The sequence below is a fragment of the Myodes glareolus genome, chromosome 9, assembly GCF_982192425.1.
Source record: "Myodes glareolus chromosome 9, mMyoGla1.1, whole genome shotgun sequence".
NCBI classification, from domain to species: Eukaryota; Metazoa; Chordata; class Mammalia; order Rodentia; family Cricetidae; genus Myodes; species Myodes glareolus.
In genome coordinates, this window is record NC_142034.1 from 81,398,655 (window position 1) to 81,412,025 (window position 13,371).

General features: G+C 41.1%; 1 protein-coding gene across 3 annotated transcripts in view; it reads right to left on the reverse strand.

Annotated features, from left to right (window-relative positions):
• The window catches only part of Atp10b (ATPase phospholipid transporting 10B (putative)), a 289,706-nt gene that overhangs the window by 172,230 nt on the left and 104,105 nt on the right, over positions 1 to 13,371 (reverse strand). For all 3 annotated transcript variants that reach the window (XR_015003547.2, XM_087910707.1, XM_085694856.2), the window contains exon 2: positions 11,523 to 11,589. The gene's annotated coding sequence lies outside the window, so the exon portion shown is untranslated. The remainder of the gene's footprint in view (positions 1 to 11,522; positions 11,590 to 13,371) is intronic.

The following is a 13,371-nucleotide window of genomic DNA, read 5'->3' on the forward strand; positions in this document are numbered from 1 at the left end:
GTCTGCTCTTGCAAGACAGTATAATATTCTGCATGAGGAGACACCCTCAGGGAACCACCTCTGCTCTGCCCAGTGCTCACAAAATGCCTACCTGTCAACTCCTTTAAATGCAATAACAGAATACTAGTAGGTGGCTTAAACAGGCGTTTCCATTAGCCTCAGCGAAGTTTCTTCACAAAAGTCTAGCCTGGTAGCTCTGAAGGCAGTTGGGCTGTTTGCCACTGAAAAATCGCCTGTGAACTTTTGGGGAGAATTAGCACAGACACCCTTTCTCTTTATTTTTCAATTCATACACACATTTCCGATTTAGTGTTTTCCCCCAGCAGGTAGGGAGTCACAAAAGACCTTCCTGGGGGTTTAATTGAACTGTCTGCCTTCTTTATCTGCCTTGGTTCATTAGCAACTTCTCCAGTATCACCCCAGGAGGTTCACAAAGTAAACAATGTTGGTCTTGAGTTCTGCCCTGAAGGAAGACTGGCTGGAAGACTTGGCAAAGGCATGGCAGTTAATGAGCACTAAATGCTTCTTGGGATGGACTGGCTGTGCCTGTACCCTCCAAACATTCTCATTGCTCTCCTGGAGGAGCAGAGACTGCCTTACGTGGGCATCAGGCACAGAGAGATGCGGGCTGGTCCTCTTCTTTCTACCACATTGCCACATGACTGGATGCAAGGGTAATATGAGTTAAAAAATAATACCCTTTGTTCCCTCCTGTGATGCTGTGAGTCTCAAGTGAGACACATCGTCTGTAAGTTGTTTACAAAAGATGATGTTCTTTGCCAAGACTTAACTCTCCTCCTTAGGACAGTCTGAGCCATTCTTTGTTTTCCTGAGGTGACTGTGTCTCTGGTCAGCGGGTAGGGAATTCATCCATGAACAATTTACTGCTTTAGGGTTCTAACTTTCAGTTTGAAATCAAAATATAAATCTCTAGTGTTTTTAATTTTGCTTGGGTGTTCTGTTTTGCAAGCCATACAGATTTAAACTCCAGCACCAGCTGTGTATGGCTTTGACTGTGTGCGAAGGTCAAAGCCTGCTTTTTTTTCTGTGTGGATCCTTCCTTCCCTGCTTTGTTTTGACTTCCAGTCAACTTGAAAGAGTCTTAAAGCTGCACGCCACTCCCTCCCTGGTTGTAGTTGTGAGCCATGAATAATGCCAGCAATGGGGAGAAAACCACACTGGTGACATTCCATGTATTGCCTGTATCTATAGCTCCCTGGCCCACCAGGCTACTGTAGAGATTCAGATGAATATTCTGAGTCAGGGATACAGGACTGTGAACAGGTCCCTGCCCATGATGAAGACCAGCTCTGTAGTAGTCACAAAGCCATGACTGTTTATTAGTCGTATTTCTCAAATTTGTCTTGACATAAGTCTTCCAGGCTATGACTGCATACACCCAGACAAGAGAAACTCTGTGTGCAATAGTTAAGGGAGGTGGCACACAGCAGTGACAGATCTAACAGCCCAGACAGGGATATTTTTAAGGGGGCAAACTTAGTCCATATTAAGTCTTATATAAATTTGATAATTATTTATGTGTTCATTTTCACAGCTTATATCTCTTTTAATATTTTATTAACTCTAAGAGTGACCACTGTGGTTAAGGGGCACAGAACATGAGACACACTTTTCATACGATAAGATTTGTGCTGCAATAGTACCTTACATTTTTGTTTTAAGTATAATCCTAGTTTCAAACCACTTTGTTTCATCCTGTACAATAAAAGAACTTTTGGAGGCATCACAATCCCTGACTTCAAACTCTACTACAGAGCTACAGTATTGAAAACAGCCTGGTGTTGGCATAAAAACAAACAGAAGGGCCAGTGGAACTGAATCGAAGACCTGGATATCAATCCACACACCTTCAAACACCTGATTTTTGACAGAAAAGCAAAAAATATCAAATGGAAAAAAGAAAGTATATTTAACAAATGGTGCTGGAAGAACTGAATATCAACATGTCGAAGAATGAAGATAGACCCATATCTGTCACCATGCACAAAACTCAAGTCCAAATGGATCAAAGACCTCAACATAAAGCCAGCCACACTGAACCTTATAGAAGAGAAAGTGGGAAGTACACCTGAATGCATTGGCACAGGAGATCATTTCCTAAATATAACTCCAGCAGCACAGACACTGAGAGAAACAATTAATAAATGGAACCTCCTGAAATTGAAAAGTTTCTGTAAAGCAAAGGATACAGTCAACAAGACAAAAATGACAGACTACTGGTTGGGAAAAGATCTTCACCAACCCCACATCAGACAGCGGTCTGATCTCCAAAATATACAAAGAACTCAAGAAATTGGTCATCAAAAGAACAAATAATCCAATAAAAAAAAATCGAGTACAGACCTAAACAGAGAACTCTCAACAGAGGAATCTAAACTTGCTGAAAGACACTTAAGGAAATATTCAGTATCCTTAGTCATCAGAGAAATGCAAATCAAAACAACTCTGAGATTTCATCTTACACCTGTAAGAATGGCCAAGATCAAAAACACTGATGACAACTTATGCTGGAGAGGTTGTGGGGTAAAGGGAACACTTCTGCATTGCTGGTGGGAATGCAAACTGGTATAGCCCCTTTGGATGTCAGTGTGGTGATTTCTCAAAAAATTAGGAAACAATCTTTCTCAACACCCAGTAATACCACTTTTGAGTATATATCCAAAGGATGCTTAATCGTGCCACAAGGACTTGTGTTCAGCTATGTTCATAGCAGCATTGTTTGTGATAACCAGAACCTGGAAACAACCTAAATGCCCCTTGAACAAAGAATGAATATGGAAAATGTGGCACATTTACACAATGGAGTACTACACAGCAGAAAAAAATGACATTTTGAATTTTGCAGGCAAATGCATGGAGCTAGAAAACATCATTTTGAGAAAAGTAACCCAGATACAGAAAGACAATTATCATGTGTATTCACTCATAAGTGGTTTTTAAACATAAAGCAAAGAAAACCAGCCTACAAACCACAATCCCAGAAAACATCATATTAAGTGAGGTAATCCACACCCAGAAAGACAGTTATCATATGTACTCACTCATAAATGGATTTTAAACATAAAGCAAAGAAAACCAACCTACAAATCACAATCCTAGAGAACCTAGACAACAATGAGGGCCCAAAGCGTGACATACATAAATCTAATCTACATGGAAAGTAGAAAAAGACAAGACCTCCTGAGTAAATTGGGAGCATGGCGACCTTGGGAGAGGGTTGAAGGAGAGGGGAGAGGGAGGAAGGGGAGCGGAGAAAAATGTAGAGCTCAATAAAAATCAATAAAAAAGAATTCATCAGGGGCTGGAGAGATGGCTCAGCAGTTAAGAACATTGACAGCTCTTCAAGAGGTCCTGAGTTCAATTCCCAGAAACCACATGGTAGCTCACAACCATCTGTAATGAAATCTAGTGCCTTTTTCTGGCCTGTAGGGCTCTATGTGTAGATAGAGCACCATATACATAAAATAAATATTTTTTTTTAAAATAACCTTGTTTCACTTAAGCAATATAATTGACCATGATTCTCCCACATTTAAAATTTCAACATTGCCTGCAGAGTCCAACAAGTTGTTCTGTCTTACAAAAGGATTTTAATCTGTCAAATGGAGATAGCAATTGTAACTGTCTTTCAGAACTGCTGGGAAAAGTAAGGTCCTCCAGGATCATTCAGTAAGTCAAAGCTTGTACAGTCACTGGTCAGAGAATGCAAGGTATTTAAAATAGGGAACCTGGGAAGTTTTGCAAAGGCAGTGAGTGGTAGATATGTCATGGAGTTTCATAGCTTCTCATAAAACTATGAACCCTTTGAGGGTCGGGATGGTGCCTTGTTCACTTGTTTCAGTATCCGCAGTGCTTAGAGCATAGCAGGTACCTGATCAGTATTTGATGAATTAGTCAGACAGAGAGTTCTAAGTTCAAATCTCAGTGTTGCTATTTCTGGTCTAGCACAACTTGTCTTCTTTGATGGTGAGTTTGCACTTCATGAAATTGCAAGGAATAATCTTGTAAGGGCAACTTTCAGACATGGTAGTTGGTACTGTTTGTTTACGGTGTGCCAGGCACTGACTAAGCACTTTCTGTGGGTGACATCATTTGATCCTCACAACAGCTCCACGAGGTAGGCTCGGCTACTGCTGTTGTGGAGGCAGCATAGTTGGCATTCAGAGAGATCAAGGGGTGTTCAAGGTAATACAACTACTGATCATTGGGATGGTGACCCAACCCAGGTAACATTGGTCCTATACTTTCTTGAGACGGGGTCCTATGTAGTCCAGGGTGACCTTTAATCTAGTTGAGGATGACTTTAAGCTGCAGATCCTCTTGCTGCCACCTTTCTAGTGATGGGGGGTATGGGTGTGGTTTATGCAGGACTAAGGATCAAATGTTGGACTTCATGTATTCTAGGCAAGAACATACCAGTTGAGCTGGATCATCAATCATGAGTCACCATGCACTAGGCTTTCTAAGCAAAGGCTGCCCTTATTGTTGGTATTGTTGTTGTATAGATTGTTTTCTGGTGACACTTGAAACGAGAGAAAGTTTCGAGCAATCTAGTTAGTTTCATGCTTAAAAGAATATGTCCTCTCTGGATAAATCTTGCTTTGTCAGAACTCGGAGGCTGAGGTTTTGGTGTGTAGGTATATGTTTGTCCTCCTGAGCAGAGTGTTGTGTGCCTTTAGAAGCCATTTCAATTTGGCAGATGTTCATTATTGCCCTCAGGCGGACCTCAGGAGGCACCAGGGAAGCATGTTTGCATGTCCAGTGAGCTCTGAGTGATATTACATGACGATCGGACAAAACAGAGCAGGTGCCTGAGCCAGGCCTCATTCTCTCACTCATCAAGGCGAGTCACAAAGCTAGGGAAGATCAGAGATGCGTGGAGCTGTGGAGTTCATTTAGTCCCAATGCAGAAGGAGACGTACGCAGCTGTCTACAACCAGGTAAGTATGGTGGTATAATATTTGTGTTTTAATAATTAAAGATACCTTTAACAATTAAATTTTGTCTGGAGGTCAGTGCAAAGCAGCCACACTAGTCAGTCATACAGGCCAGTCAGTGGTTGCACATGCCCTTAATCCCAGAAGCCAGCCTAGTTCGCCATCAAGGCCAGGCAGTGGTGGTGCACGCCTTTAATCCCAGCACTAGAGAGGAATATCAAGTGGGATGAGACAGGAACTCACTTCTCTTTCAGTCTGAAGATTTCAAAGAGATTAAGAGGTCTCTAGTGGCTTGGCTCCTTTTGGTTTTTTTGTTCTTCAGGTTTAGAACCCCAATATCTATCTCTGGGTTTTTATTATTCATGTTACAGGTAAGTAATGGTGATGTTGCATGTGCTTGAACATACTAAGGTAGGCACCTATGGTGTGGGAAGTCCTGTTTATGTGTTGCTTTTATTGGTTAATAAAGAAGCTGCTTTTGGCTAATGACTTAACAGAGTATAGCCAGGCTGAAAGAGATATATAGAGAGAGTGGGTGGAATCAGGAGAAGCCATGTAGCCGCCTCCAGGGACAGATGCACCGGAACCTTGCCAGTAAGTCACAGCCACGTGGCAATATGCAGATGAATAGAAATAGATTAATTCAAGATGGAAGAGTTCTCTAGAAATATGCATAATGTAAAAGGCCAAGGAGTGATTTAACCAATACAGTTTCTGAGTGATTCTTTAGGTTCTGGGCAGCTGGAAATGAACAAGAAATCTCCTCCAACACACCTAGAATTTTTACCTGGCTGTCATCCATTCTCCATTTTCTGGTAACAGATCTAGATTGGGAAGTGGTCCATACAAGTTAAATGTATAGCCCTACAACTCCTGCTCTCCTCCCCAAACCATGCTGCCACTGTTGGAGGATATGTGATATTCTTGATAAAATCTGGTATCTGGCCCATAGTAGATCTCTTATTCATGTTTTCCATACTTTCATTGGGAAATCCAAAAATGGAAGTTAAATCCTTAATTCCTCTAGTCTTCAAGGAAATTTGCACAATATTTCTCTCTTAATATCCTTGCAGGGATTGTGTAGCTAAGGTACCAAGGAAGTGCTGAAGCAAGGAGAACACACAAATCACAACGAAGAAGGAAGAAAGTATTATGATCCTGTTTTCAACAACTTACCTTATGACTTGGTGCCATCAATGAGCTTACAATTATTTTATGGTCAGAAATTTTTTTTTTTGGTATGGAGAAGGTAAAATGTTTGCAAAACAATTACTTAAAGGAATGTTTATTGCACCATGTTTATAAGAACAAATAAATCAGAATCAACCTACATATTCAGCATTTGGAGACTGAACATATATTATTGATTTCTTTATACAATATAATATTATGTAGCAAAAAGAACAGTAACTTAACTACTAACCATATTAATGACTCACCAGGCAAAATATCCCTAATATTGTAACAGTGGCACTTTTATCTTGGGGGTAACCAACAGCTGTCAAACTGCTCTTAAAGCCTGCTGGATGGTAAGGAATTCATAATTCATAACTGGTCCTGTAAACCCAAAAAAAACAATCCATGACTAGAGGAATCATAAGCCCTAGAGGAGAATTCACTACTATAATTTTCCCAAGCGAATGCAATATCTAACGGTATCCCAAATATTTTATGCACAGATATGCACCTGTCACTCCTCATCACAAAAGCTTTATTTTTCCACAGATGGAGACTGTTATACAGATTCAAATGGTCAAAATACAGAGAATAAGTATTTGTGTGGTACCCAACCCCAAGTGATACACCTACAATGCAGCTTCTACATCTAAGACTCAGGGAACATCACCAAAGAGAAGGCGGAAAGATTTTAAGAGGACCAGGATGGCTGCAGCTAGATAGATAGTGTCTCCTTGAAATGCACCCATGAACTCGCAACAGTGTAATTTCCTGGATAAGACTGGTATAATGCCACCAGTTGCCACGCCAGTGTAGATGGGTAGAATTCGACAAAGTCCAACCCAAAGTGGAAAGCCGCAGGTAGTCAGTAGCTACATATGGAGAGAGAATCAGTTTCCTCCAGGGATGATTTCCCACATGGGTTGTACAATCCCAAGTTGGCAGCCCTGGATGCTTGTACATATGAGCAATGCTAAATGGACTCTATAGTTTGCATATACAAACATATGTATCTACATATATATGCTTTATATTTACACGTGCACATAGTATATATTATAAACACCATAGAAAGACATATATATGTAACAATAACAAGGAATAGGTCATGGATTTGGGAGGGGAAAAGGAGGAGTTGGAGGGGGGAAGAAGGGCCAGAGTGATGTGGATTCAATACTCATGTGTGAAGTTGTCAAAAACTAAAATTACATCTATGTTAAAAAAATAAGGTAAGCACTCCATCCCTGAGAAACATGAAGTGAATTAAAACCATGGTGCAGATAGTGGGTAAGACAATTTGGTTTAACAAGACAGGACATTTGTGTGCACATTGACATGGGCATCAGATGTCACCAAAGGTTAACACACAAAAAGGTAACTGTTTTAGGGAAAGGGAGTGAACTTGAGACTACTGAAAAGCTTAACTTTTATTAAATACCAATTATGTATTAAATATATTTTTACCATACAGTTGAATGTTCTACTTAATACATACACAGAAATAATCTTAAAGCAATAATGAACAGCATGCTAGAAAATAGAAAGTCTCTCTTGGAGTTAGCACCTGAGTACTTATGCATTTTTTTTAAAACTGAGGCAGCATATGAAAGCATGTTTACCCAAGCACTGATAGTACACAATGAGATTTTTTTTTCTGTCATAAAGGAGGATGAAGTTCTGTCCTTCGTTGGATAATGGATGTGGCTAGAGATCATAAGTTAACTAAATTAAGTCAGTCTCACGATGACAAAATCAGATGGTGTCTGAAACTGGTAGGTTCTAGACTATGTAGACTCTTCACATCATGCATGCACAGACGCCAGGAGAACAGCAGAGAAGCTGTGCAGAGGGATGAAGGGAGCTTTGGATAATTTTCTAAGTCTTCCTGCTGTGCTGGCAAGCATGGAGAAACTGACTGGCACACACTCGCAAGTTATGAGAGTCCCTCACTGGAGGCTGATCATGTTGGCGCTCTGGTCTTGTACTTCAGCCTCTAGAATTGTGAGAAACTGGGTTTTTGCTTGTTTGCTTGTTTTTCTTTATTTCTTCCAGAGTAAATCTCACTCTGCAAGTATGGGAGAAGAGCTATCCCTTCAAAGCTAAGAGGCAGATATGGGAGGAAAGAGCTATCTATACCCCACCGCATACCATGCTCTTCCTGGCATCTATTACAGAGCAAGGAGAGGCTGAAGTCTGTTTCCTCTCCTAGGCGTAAGCCACTGGGTGGGAACAGAATCTCCCTCTAGCTCAGTTCATTGTCCTCCGGGGACTCATATGCCTCATGTGTAGTTACAGATCAAGGTGCGCCTGAGAAAGCTGTTTACACATAGAAAGGATAAATTCTGGAAAGGTTTCGCTGATGAGGTGCACACCTGGCCAAAAGAGTTTAAAATGATTCTCTAAAGTGATCTTCAGAGAGGCAAAGGCAGGCTAGTGGCAACAGGATCTGATTTAAAGTCCTAGAGTCTTTGCCTACATCCCAGAACTGCCCATTTGAGTTGTGGCACATTAAATAAGCTGAATAAATGATTTTTCTTCCTGTGTCTGCTTTTTCACTTATAGGAATAATATTTACCTTAAGATAGTTCTTCTCAATCTGTGGGCCATGACCCCTTGGGTTGCATATCAGATATTTACATTATGATTCATAACAGTGGTAAGCAACACTTGTGTCTGTGTGTGTCTGTGTGTGCATACATGTATATGTGTGTGTGTAATACATTATTCTCAAATGTGAATACATGGTAGAACAGCTCCGCAGAGCTAATGTATTAGCGTATATATTTCCACATGCACTTGTAGGCCTTTTGTGAAGTTAACACTTGAAGCCTATTAGTGTTTTTTTTTAAACTAATGACAAATCCATTTTTAAGTCAAGACAGACCTTTGTCTAAATGCCAGGCTGCCTAGCTCAGTGGTGCTCCCTTGACTGAGAGACTCCACCCCCTGTGCTTGCTTCCTCACTTGTAAGAGTTTCATCTTAAGAGGTCAAGGTGAAGACTAACTGGCAAGAGCCCTGGGTGGCAGACTGTTGTCACCACATTATACAATAGAGCTCTTAAATGTATTCTTCACACCTCAATGAAATTTATCTTTATGACTAATGTTTCCTTAATTTCTTATAAAGTTTACTTTATGTACTTGATTCCTCTTTTATTTCCCAGGTGAATTCACGTGCTAATGTAAATATATTACGCATTTGCTTCAGACTGGGGAGTAACAAGGAGCATAGAGCTTGCTCCTGTGTGCAGCGTGTTTATAGTCTAGACCAAGGATTGACACTATTTAAACAAACATCTGAATGACTACACGGATTGCTTGCCGTCACAGCAGTCTCCTTAGTGTTACTGGCATGGTTTGCCTCCTTTTTCTTCCTTCTTTCCCCTTATCATTTCTTCCTCTGACAGGAGCCCCAAGCCTGACAAGTGTATCTAGAGGGGCTCTGTTCTGGTAGCCCATGGACAGTGTCATCAACCTGGTTCTTGATGACTCCTCCCTTGACACAGCCTTGGGACCACTCAGAGATCAGGAGACATCACCACAGGGATAACTGGGCTTGTGCAGGAAGCTTTGCTTGGAGGGGAATATTTTGATGTCATTTAAAGTGTAACTTCAGATGACACATATTTTTAAGCAAAGGACTGAATAAAGAGATTGTTACTTATACCTGAAATGCAGTGATAATTCACAGTATAACCGATGTGTACACATGAAACATACACATATGAAGATGTCTATGATGTACAGTTAAACTTAAAAGACAGCTACTAAAGAGAGTACACGTACATCATGTACAAATACACACATACCTACAATCTGTAATGAAACTTCAGGAGCACTTTTTTGTGTATAAAGATCTATATTCCATGGCCTGGTTATCACTGTCACCAACTTGTAAACTTAAGTCAAAGAATATAGGAACAAGTGAACATTTCATAATGCAGGTATCATATCTATGCTATTGTTGGAACCTTCAAGGACCAGTTCAGGAGTTGTCATAGATGTTTGGGACAGATCAGTAAAAGTGATTTGGAAGACAACGTAGCCTTTGTGCGTGAATCCAACCACTTCCTACAAATGCCCAAATACATGTCCAGCATACATCTGATATCTAAAACTAAATAGAAACCTGTTAAGGAAATGTTGTTTTCCTTGGGCACACAAAACAATCACCTACGTTTGATGAGAGGAGTCAGTGCACAGAAGAATAAATTTGAGAGTCACATTAATAGAATCAACTCCTACAGGTAGGCACCAACTGAAATTCTTTAACTAATGCCCAAGTCCCACTCCAACCGTGATATTTAGCTTTCTTTCCCTGTGACTTCTTTTTCGACAGGTGGAATGTTTTATTAAGCATCCAGGATCTCTGGAGCTCTGCTTGTCTTTGTGAAGATCCCTGACAAATTAGAAAGTCAAATTAGCAATGCATATTTAATGCTGCTTTGTAGTTGTTTTTTTTTAAGTTGGCTGCAATGTTTACTCTTTGAGGGGGAGCTTATAATTATGCAAATTGAAGAAACAGTCTGCCTATGGTATAATGATAATGACTTGGGTTTTATATCCAGCGTCAAAAGTATTTCTGTTTACTTCTTGACTTCACCTGTGACTTGGGAGGAGGTTAGCCAAGGTGGAGATCGTGAAAATGGTTATTTTCCTCAGCCTGGTCTCAGATGAATGACTAATGAGATTTGCATAGCCTTGCTGTCCCACAGACACTGCCGATGGCCTGTAAAATGAACGTTCCTCCTTTTGTCTTATTTCTAACAAGATCTTCATTTGGTTTACTTTGCTCCAGAAGATCCTGGTGTTTCAGAGTTACCATCTCTAGACCTAGGAGCACTAAGAGGGGCTGGTCCAAAGCATGGTAGGTAGTCCCACATGCTCTGCCACGAAAGCATGTGACACATTCGGGCAAATGAACATGAGTAGAAATTTGCTGGGGGCTTCCTAAAAAAGGGCACATAAAGAGAGTCAAGGAGGAGATATCCATCTGAAGTTGTCAGAACCAGGGCTTGGTGGCATCGTTAGCTGTCTCCACTCTGTGAACTTGCTCTGTGTTAAGACTTCCTGCTACACAAGTCAATAACAAAAATGTTACTTAAGCCATGTTAAGCCTGTATTTCCTGTTATTTACAGACAAGAACACATCTTACTATATAACCTGATAGTTCCTAGATTGCTCAGTGTGTGTGCACACATGTTTATATGCGTGCATATACAAACATTGCAGAGAAACTAGAGCCATAAACTTGGCATCTGGTTGACTAATGAAGTTAGCTGATACTTGCTGAAGTGCATGGAAGGGAACAATGGAAGCTTAGTGAAGCTCCTCGGGGCACCAGGGGAGTCAATATTGTGCAATCAACCAATAAGAAAACCACTTACTCTTCACACTTGGCTTTCACTGGGACACGTTTCTCCAGTCACTCATGATCTTCCTGCCTCTGCGAAGCTGCAAGACACAGGAGGGGAATAAATATAAAATGTGCAATCCCGTTTTGGCATCATGCAGTAATTAAGTATTTTGCCCTCTCCCTTCCAGCTGGATGCTTCCAGCCCCAAATAAACTTCACAAGCAAGCTGGACATTTTCCCAGGAAGCTACTTCAGTGGCAGTGCTTTGCTCCAACCAGGGAATCAGGTCTACTGCTTTATCTGCCAATGTGCAGAATACAAATGATGTTCCGTGTTCTCTGGCTTGTCAATCTAAATGCCTCTTCACTCCATGGGACACATCGTGGTTCAATCACTTGGTGCATTTCAATTTTGCCATGTACACAGGTTCAGAAAGAGGATGAGATTTGATTCAAGTTAATGACTACGACAAACTTGTGTTGAAAATGTGGAAGGACAGAGAAGGTCTCTTTCTACGGAGCTAGATATGGAGAGGATTCAGTTCTGGCAGCTAGTGTGTGTGTGTGTGTGTGTGTGTGTGTGTGTGTGTGTGTACATGCATGCATGCATGTGTGTGTGTGCATTTCTGTCTGTCTGTCTGTCTGTGTCTGTGTATACTGCAGTTCTGAGTGAAAGGTACCTAGCTCTGATAAGGCCTCTGGATCCTGCTATGATTGAATGATTGGCACTTTGAGGAGTAAGCAATTCGTACCCTCTTAGTTGCTAAGCCAGGCTAGTCTGATTGTGTTGGCTTTTGTTTTCCTTAATCAACTTGGTTTTTGCCCTTTATACTCATTCACTGATTACAGTAGAATGAAGACAGCTGACACACTAATCAGCGTCTTCATTTCTCTTAAACATTTCTGCTGCTTTAATATTAACAGAGGGGAAACAGACCTGGTACTGGAAACCTAGCCAGGTTTCCCAGGGCTAGTGGGGTCGTGGACCTTACAAAAGAATCTACTACCGCCACTTTCCTGTACTAGCACAATTCCTTACTGCATTCTAAATCATACCCTCATACCCACAGATAATTGTAGGCACTACCCCTCATCGAGGGAGACTGTCTTTACAGTAAATGGAGACCATAATAGAAACTTAACACAATGCAGAGATCGACAGATCGCATGGAGCTCAGCCCCAATGGAGACCTCTACATTACAGCTCCTGCGTCTATGACTCAGGAAACATCATGAAAGAGGAGATGAAAAGAAAGACTGTAAGAGCCAGAATACCAGGAGGTCTGCTGTGAAACAGTCTCTCTCAGAAATGATTGCACATTTCTCCTTCCCAGGGAAATCCATGCACCCCTCTCTGGGCCCTCTTCGTTATCCAGCCTCTCTGGGGCTGTGGATTGCAGGTTGGCTATTGTGTACTTTACTCCTAGTAACCACTTATGAGTGAGTGCACACCATGTTTGTCTTTCTGGGTCTTGGTTTTCTCACTCAGGATGACTTTGGGAGGCCTGCCCCTATCTGAATGGAGACAGAGGAGGAGTGGATGGAGGGGGGCGGTAGATGGCAGTCAGGGGGAGGGAATGGGAGGGGAGAGGAGAGAGGGGGAAACTGTAGTCAGTGTGTGAAATAAATAAAAATTGATAATTAAATTAAATTAAAAAAGAAATGATTACATAAAAAAGACCAGAACAATGGCAATATAAATAGGCATGCTAACATCGGGGGGGTCCATGGGGCCTTACCTGTAGATAAAGAATTACAGGCAGCTAGTGACTACTGGGAGAAGGGGAATTAGCCTTTCCCAAGCATGAGAATAGTTATCGGTTGTCCAAATATGCAAAGCATTCATCCTTGAAACCATACACATGCATACAAGAAAACAGA